Source organism: Delphinus delphis, chromosome 1 (assembly GCF_949987515.2).
Source record: "Delphinus delphis chromosome 1, mDelDel1.2, whole genome shotgun sequence".
Classification (NCBI taxonomy): domain Eukaryota; kingdom Metazoa; phylum Chordata; class Mammalia; order Artiodactyla; family Delphinidae; genus Delphinus; species Delphinus delphis.
This window is the reverse complement of record NC_082683.1, coordinates 55,512,549-55,521,092: the sequence shown is the minus strand read 5'-3', so window position 1 is coordinate 55,521,092 and position 8,544 is coordinate 55,512,549. Positions and strand designations below refer to the sequence as shown.

Here is an 8,544-nt window from a genome sequence, read left to right as displayed (position 1 = left end):
GAACATAGTTGTCACGCGAAAACTGGGTTTGCCTCTTGGTGGGTGTCGAGTCAACAGACACAACCAAGCCAAAGATTGGGAGAAGGAAGGATTTATTATTACTTACAGCAAGTAAGAAGAACACCAGAGATCTTTCCCAGAGCAGTGTCTCCCCAAACAGCCAAACTGGGAAAGTTTTAAGCTAAGGGTACATGCATATTCAAGAAGGTTCTTGAGTAAAGTAGAATTCAGCATAAAATTGGGGCAAATGTCCAGAGAGTCCAAGTCTTAGTTGACTGAAGTAAGAAGAGTCAACATCAACATCATCATCCTGTCCTACACCTGGGTGGGGGTCTTAATTCCTGCAGAAGTCAAAGATATATTATTATGTATATCCCTTAAGGAGGAACTGGAACTCTGCTTTGTCACTGCACTATCCCTTGACTGCCTCTTCTCTGTTCCTGCATTCCTTTGTTCCCTTAAGATCATTAATTACCAACGCCTGTTCAAGGGCGAGCATTGTAGACTCATTTTGGCTAGGCTTCGGCCAAGATGGGTTCACTTGTGTCAAGAAAGCCATTCCTGGTTCTCTTTCTCCAGGGACACCCCCCCCCCAATCTATCTGCTTACAAAGTGGTTTCATCTTGTATATCGTGGCCTCCACAGAGTTAGGTATCAATTCCAGACATAGCAAATATCACTGAATGACTGACTCACAGCTGAACGAAGAGTGGATAAAGTCTCTGGACGGACAGAAGAAAGGCTAGTGACTTGGAAATGGCAAGGTGCGGAAAAGAAAGATGTAAAATAATGGAAGAAGGGACAAGAGATCAGCCCCAGAGTGCCTGACTCCTTTCTCCCTGTAGGCACTTATGAAATATTTAAAACACCAAAAGATTGTGTAAAAGGGAAGAATAAAATCTGACTCTATGTTAGATCTGTTTCTTTTACTTTAACTTTTGCTCTCCGTTTCTTTTTGTTTCTATAATCGCTAAAAAGATGCTGCCTATAGTTTTTTTTTTTAACATCTTTATTGGAGTATAATTGCTTTACAATGGTGTGTTAGTTTCTGCTTTATAACAAAGTGAATCAGTTATACATACACATATGTTCCCATATCGCTTCCCTCTTGCATCTCCCTCCCTCCCACCCTCCCTATCCCACCCCTCTAGGTTGTCACAAAACACCGAACTGATCTCCCTGTGCTATGTGGCTGCTTCCCACTAGCTATCTATTTTACATTTGGTACTGTATATATGTCCTGTACTGTACTGTATATACTCTCTCACTTTGTCACAGCTTACCCTGCCCCCTCCCCATATCCTCAAGTCCATTCTCTAGTAGGTCTGTGTCTTTATTCCCATCTTGCCCCTAGGTTCTTCATGACCCTTTTTTTTTTTTCTTAGATTCCATATATATGTGATAGACCTAGAGTCTGTCATACAGAGTGAAGTAAATCAGAAAGAGAAAAACAAATACCGTATGCTAACACATATATGTGGAATCTGTCTATACTTTAAGCATACAAAATGGCCTGCTTTGGGGAACCTGCCCCTCTGCCTGAATGTTAAACTAAAGTGCCTTTGTTCAGCTCTCAGGGAAACATTCTGACCCTGTCCACCTGTGAATGGCTGTAAGGAAAAGAAATTAACACATCCCCTCCCTGAGGCTGACCAAACCAGGAGATATTTTGCAAGACTTCTGGCCTTTTTACTTTTACTTTACCTCCTCACCTCCTCCCCCTCTCTGTTCTATAAAAGAAACTATCATCCAGACCCTGATAAGATGGTACTCTAGGACGCTAGTCTGCCGTCTTCTCAGATGCCCGGCTTTCTGAATAAAGTCACTATTCCTTGCCTCAACACCTCGTCTCCCGATTTATTGGCCTGTCATGTGGCGAGTAGAGTGAGCTTGTACTCAGTAACAATTGTATTGAGAGAAGAATAAATGGTGAGGACTAACATGGCATTATATGTGACAGTAGCACATTCTTGCAAGTGAAAGAATCATCTTATCTCCAAATTTTACTAGTTAACATGGTTATTAACCTATAACATCTTAACAGTTATTGAAAAGAGGCAGCAGCATTTTTTTTACAAGCTTGCTCTCAGACCAAAAAAAAAAAAAAAAAGTTCCCAAGCTGTTAAGAAAAAGAACTGGGAGGAAAGAAATCAACATTCTTCATGTTTACCTGGCATGACCCATTATTCTCCATGAGCAAAAGACTACTTACAAATTGCTCCTGGAATAACAGTCTATGATAGAGGTGCTTCCTCGGGAGATGAAGGTGTTGATCTCCCACCCTAGGTTTTTTCACTGTGAAACACTAAAAAGCAAGGTAACAATCTGTTAGGCTCTACCCTCCAAATGTAGTGATATAATGATGATATCTTGCTCAGAACTTTTCCCTGATTTGCACATCTGGTAGTGGGGATGAACAAACTGTGTCATTCTCACTCTTCACGCCACCTTCCTAACCACAGTCATTCCTTCTTAGAGTTGCCTTGGGATTAGTAGGCAAGTCTCTACTTTGGATGCCTTTGACTGTGTCTTTCCTCTGTTTCAATTTGACTGCCAGGGGGAGTGCAATTTTCTTCCTTCTCCAACTGGATGAAGGGACTGGAACTGAACACTGAGTTTACTCCGCCCAAGTATTGCTCATCAGGTTCGATGGGTAAAGGGGATCCTGCTTGTGGGAGCCTTCTGAGTTTGGTCTTCTGATATGGGCAGTATAGACTATAATTAACATTTATTGAGTATTTGCTATGTGCCAGTGTTTCTCTCTCTCTCTCTCTCTCTGTATGTGTATGTGTGTGTGTGTGTGTATATATATATATATAATTATATTATATTATTATGTTATATATAATATTAATTCTTGTCACAGCCCTATGTCATAAGTGCCTATTATTTTGTGTCCATTTTATAGACCTTAAACCTGGAGCAAGACATCTGGTAACTTGCCTGAGGTCCCACAGACATAAGTGGAAGATTAAGGACATAAATCAAGCATTCTGACTCCAGAGACAGTGCTCTTTAATCACTATGCTATGCTGATTCAGAAGTAACGCTGTTATCTTTTTATTTTATAGATGAAGAAACTAAGACACTAAGAGGTTAGGTAATTTATCCCCCAGTGTCACTGAGCCAGAGCTGGGATTTGAACCCAGGCATCAGAGTCAAGGAACATAACCACTACCCAGTCTCCCCAGTACTTGAGTGAAGAGGGTCCTAAGACTATCAGGAGGGCTTTGCACCAGATTGCTGCTCTGTAGAGAAATACTAACAGCAAGGAGAAAGTCACTTATGTTCAACCTGGCTTTACTTGCTAAACAACTAGGTGAGGCCAGCAGGGTCCTATGAAAGGCTCTTCCCACTAGGCCCTCCGTCTCAGGAATCTCTGCAGGTTTTAACTTACATCCTTCCTGAACCTGCCAGTTCATCTGTCAGCCTCCCGCTGCCAGCCTGTTGCCAAATCATTGCTGTGCCCCAGATCTTGCTGCCAGACCCCTTTGACTGGAGCTTGGCTCACTGTGGATCTGGCTCTCAAATGGCATTCTCACTTTGTTCTCCACCCCATAACCACAGGCCAGCCTACCAACTCCAGAGTCAAGTTCTAGCTGCCCTCCCCTGCCACCACTGCCACCTCTATACCACACCAATTCCAAACTTGGCTCCCAGCTCTCCAGCCTCCGTCATAGACCCCCCCAACTGTGTGAGATGTCACTACAGACCACTCATTCTGAGTGACAAACCAAATGGGTAGAAGTTGAGTATAATTTAAAAGGTGTGGTAAAGAAAATATTTGCAAACAATGGGACTGACAAGGGGCTAATTTCCAAAATATACAAACAGCTCATACAACTCAATATCAAAACAGCAAACAACCCAATCAAAAAATGGGCAGAACACCTAAATAGACATTTCTCCACAGAAGACCCACAGATGGCCACCAGGTGCATGGAAAGATGCTCAATATCGCTAATTATTAGAGAAATGCAAATCAAAACTACAGTGAGGTATCACCTCACACCGTTCAGAGTGGCCATCGTCAAAAGGTCTACACGGGACTTCCCTGGTGGCGCAGTGGTTAAGAATCCACCTGCCAATGCAGCAGACACGGGTTCCAGCCCTGGTCCAGGAAGATCCCACATGCTGTAGATCAACTAAGCCCATGCGCCACAACTACTGAGCCCACGTGCCACAACTACTGAAGCCCACACGCCTAGAGCCCGTGCTCCCAACAAGAGAAGCCACTGCAATGAGAAGCCCGCGCGCCGCAACGAAGAGTAGCCCCCCGCTCACAGCAACTAGAGAAAGCCCGCGTGGAAACAAAGACACAATGCAGCCAAAAATAAATAAATAAATAAAAATTTTAAAAGGTCTACAAACAGTAAATGCTGGAGAGGGTGTGGAGAAAAGGGAACACTCTTGCACTGTTGGTGGGAATGTAAATTAGTGCAGCCACCATGGAGAACAGTGTGGAGGTTCCTTAAAAAACTAAAAATAGGCAATTCCCTGGTGATCCAGTGGTTAGAACTCCGTGCTTTCATGGCTGAGGGCCCATGTTCAATCCCTGGTCAGGGAACTAAGATCTCACAAGCTATGGGGCACGGCCAAAAAACAAAAGAACACTAAAAATAGAGCTACCCTATGATCCAGCGATCCCACTCCTGGGCATACACCTGAAAAAGATGAAAAAATCTAATTTGAAAAGATACATGCACCCCAATGTTCATAGTGGAATTATTTACAGTAGCCAAGACATGGAAGCAACTTAAGTGTCCATTAACAGATGAATGGATAAAGAAGATGTGGTGTATATATATACAATAGAATATTACTCAACCATAAAAGAATGAAATCTTGCCATTTGCAGCAACATGGATGGACCTAGAGAATATCATATTAACTGAAGTAAGTCAGACAGAGAAAGACAAATACTATATAACATCACTGGAATCTAAAAAATAATACAAATGAATTTATTTACAAAACAGAAACAGTCCCACAGACATAGAAAACAAACTTATGGTTACCAAAGAGGAAATGGGGGTGGATAAATTAAGAGTATGGTGTTAACAAATACACACAACTATACATAAAATAGATTAACAAAAAGGATCTACTGTATAGTACAGGGAACTGTATTCAGTATCTTGTAATAACCTATAATGGAAAAGAATCTGAAAAAAAATATATATATATATATAAAACTGAATCACTTTGCTGTACACCTGAAACACAATACTGTATATCAACTGTACTTCAACTTTTTTAAAAGTGTCTTGTTGTAGAGTTGCACAGAAGACCCAGAGGCGAAACAAAGATCAGAAATTTGATGGCCAGTTATAAGACTGATTAAATAAGGCTTTCCAAGTGAATTCCAACTATACAAAGGCAATATAGCACAAGAGTTAAGAGGATGGACCCTAGAGACAGACTGGCAAGTTCAATCATTGGCTCTACCACTTACAGATGTGTGACTTTAGCAGTTCCTTAATCTGTACTTCATTTTTTCCACCTGAAAAATGGGAAAATAATAGTTCCTATCTCATAGGATTGTTTTGAGCTTAAATTAGTATATGTAAAGACTTGGAACACTGCCTGGCATATACTAAGGACTCTACAAGTGTAAGTTTCATTATTATTTGTTCTTCAACCACCACAAAGCTCATTGTGCTTCATGACACTATAGGCAGGTTCTTGGAAGAATTAAGCCTGCCAGACAAATTTATTCCACTACCAGAGCTGTCTCCCGAGGACCTGCACGTTGTTCGTGGAATTTGTTTTCACATAAAGACTTTCGTATATTTGAAGACAGCCATATTGTCCCACCTGTGGCTTCTCTTCCTCGAGCTGAATATTCTGAATTACTCAACCATTCCTTATGTAATATGGTATCTTGCTGGAGACTAGCACACCAGTGTGTCTTTTGCTGTTCAAGCAAGAAATACCAGAGAAATAGACTCACAGACATAGAAAACAAATTTATAGTTACCAAAGGGGTTAGCAGAGGTAAGGGGGAGAGAAATAAATGGGCAGTTTGGGATTAACCTATACACACTACTATATATAAAATGGATAAGCAATGACCTACTGTATAGCACAGAGAACTATACTTAATGTCCTGTAACAACCTATAATGGAAAAGAATCTGAAAAATAATATATATACATAAATAACTGAATCACTTTGTTGTGCACTGGAAAGTAACACAACATTGTAAATTAACTATACTTCAATTAAAACAAAAAACAGAAATTTCTCCTGTTCATCCTCAAAAGATTTATATGTAGGTAACATATAGAATGTTCCCTTCTTAATGAAATATTAATAATAATAACAATGACAGCTAATATATATTAAATATTACTATGCCTTGTATGAGACCTCATTTTGAACCATGTAAATCCCTGGGGGTTCTTAGATGATCCACAGAGGACCCCCAAAGAAGATGATACAGGACTTCCTACGTAGTAGATTATATAACTGTCCATGAAGTATTCTGATTTCCCATCATGAAATAGCCCTCCTCATTTTGCCATCTCAGGCCATGTGATTTACTTTAGCAAATATTTGCAATTGCTTTAAGAGTCAGGGTTCCCCTTGTCCATTTCCTCTTGGCCAAAATGGTCAGCAAATGGTGTGTGTTCCAGAGTAAAGCTGACTCCATCTCCCTAGAAAAGAATGAAATGTGATTGGCGTGTAACAGGAGCAAGAAATAAATTTTTAATTTTGTAAGTCACCAAGATTTTTTAGGGTTTTTTTGTTTGTTTGTTACTTTGTTTTCCAGTGACACTCCCACCCTCATTATCAAGGTTTGCAGAGCCAGGACAGAGGAGATTGCAATGGGGATATCGACAGCCCCTTCTCTCCTGACCATTAGACCCACAGAATTACTCTAGCCAGGGGCAGAGTTCTGAATCCCTGCCTTTTGGGAAACCTGGCCCCTACCCCACCTCCCTCACTCAAGTGTCCCTAAGGTCTCAGGCCAAGCCAGATCCCAGGGCTGAGCCAGCGGGTGTGACAATACCCAGTCCTCAGACAGCTCTCTTGGGGCCCCAGGAGCACTGCCCGTGTGGATGGGCCCTCCTGAGCATCCTTCCTGATTTGAAGTATAGGTCCCTGGAGACCACAGGGGTGGGACTGGTCCCCAGGATTATGGAGAACATGACATCACCAAAGAGGCTGGCCCCCCCTTCCCAGCAGGTTGGATGACACATTGGGAAGATACGAGCCTGGGACCTCCTAGGAGCGACAGGGGAGCCACGTGGCACAGTGAGACTCCCAGGGCCAGTGCACAGCCAGGGACTGGGGGTTCCAGGGTCACGTCTTCTTGGCATGATCTGCTGCGTCCAAGGCAGCCATGTTGCAGGCGGCTGTGATCAGGTGGTGATCCAGAGGCACATTCGGAAAAGACCCACAAAGCCAGCTAAAGGTCCCTGAGAGATCACAGGGGTGGGACTGGTCCCCAGGATTACATGACGGAGGAGAAGGCAGTAGAAGGGCTCATTTCCAGCACCCAGGATAAATAGAGCAGGTCTGGAGGTATAGTAGATGCAAAGCACTGGATTTCCAGACAGGTTAATCATCTTGTGACTTTCACTGCCTCGGACCACAGAACTGTGGAGGTGCAGCCAGTGGCTGGCCACATCCAAGCTCACGTTGAGCTGGAAGAGAAGGGTGGCGTGAGGGTACAGTAGGGCCAGGTTGACCAGCAGACACATTGTGGAGCAGCAGTCTGCCCGCATGTCCAGCATGGCCCCAAACCCGCTCCCTTGATTAAGGACTCGAGCAGCGTGTCCATCAAAAGCGTCCAGAAATCCACTGAGCAGGTAGAAGGAGGAGGCCGTGAGGGGGCAGCAGAGCATGAAGTAGAAAGAAATGATGGTGAAGACAATCTGTGCATAACCGATGAGGTTAGGCGCAGACAGGAAGATATTTTCGCCTGGCACCGGAGGTCCCCTGGCCGCCCTGGGCCTTATCTGGAGGTGTCGGCTGTGTCCCACCCTGGGCACAAGGCTCACCCTCCAGCCCGGTGCATTGGCCGTGCCCACTGCACGCAGGTCCCCGCTGCCCCAGTCGGGTCCCAGATGTTAAAGCTCGCTGCCAGCCGGAGCATGGGCCAACCCAGCTGTGCGTGGAGCAGAGGTCATTTACTATCACAGCATAAACTAGCCTATCTTGACTGTTACATCCTCAGCTTTGGATGCTGAATGTTGTATAGAAGTCTTATTGATTAGATACTTATATAATGTGATTCAGAATCCCTTTACCTCCCTGGATCTTTGTGGATAAATATATTCTTTCTAAGATGAGATACACAGCAACATACAAGACATTCCCTGTGTAGTCTGATGAATGCTCCCTTGTTCTGGACACTATATTTCTTCTATAGCAGGATAACATCTTCCCCTATTTCACCCCATGATCCTTCTCCCTTTTCATGCAACAGCTGAGGAATGTTATGCCCATCATCTTAAGAGAGGTAATGCAGCAGAAAGAGAGAAGCCAAGAGTCTTTTCTTGGCTTTGAGTTTGGGGCTAGGGCCCCAGAAGAAGT

At 43.3% G+C, this 8,544-nt stretch overlaps 1 pseudogene; it reads right to left on the bottom strand.

Moving 5' to 3' along the window:
- Window positions 1-7,367: 7,367 nt before the first annotated feature.
- Window positions 7,368-7,853, bottom strand: LOC132420887 (CDP-diacylglycerol--inositol 3-phosphatidyltransferase pseudogene; annotated as a pseudogene).
- Between the last annotated feature and the right edge of the window lie 691 nt (window positions 7,854-8,544).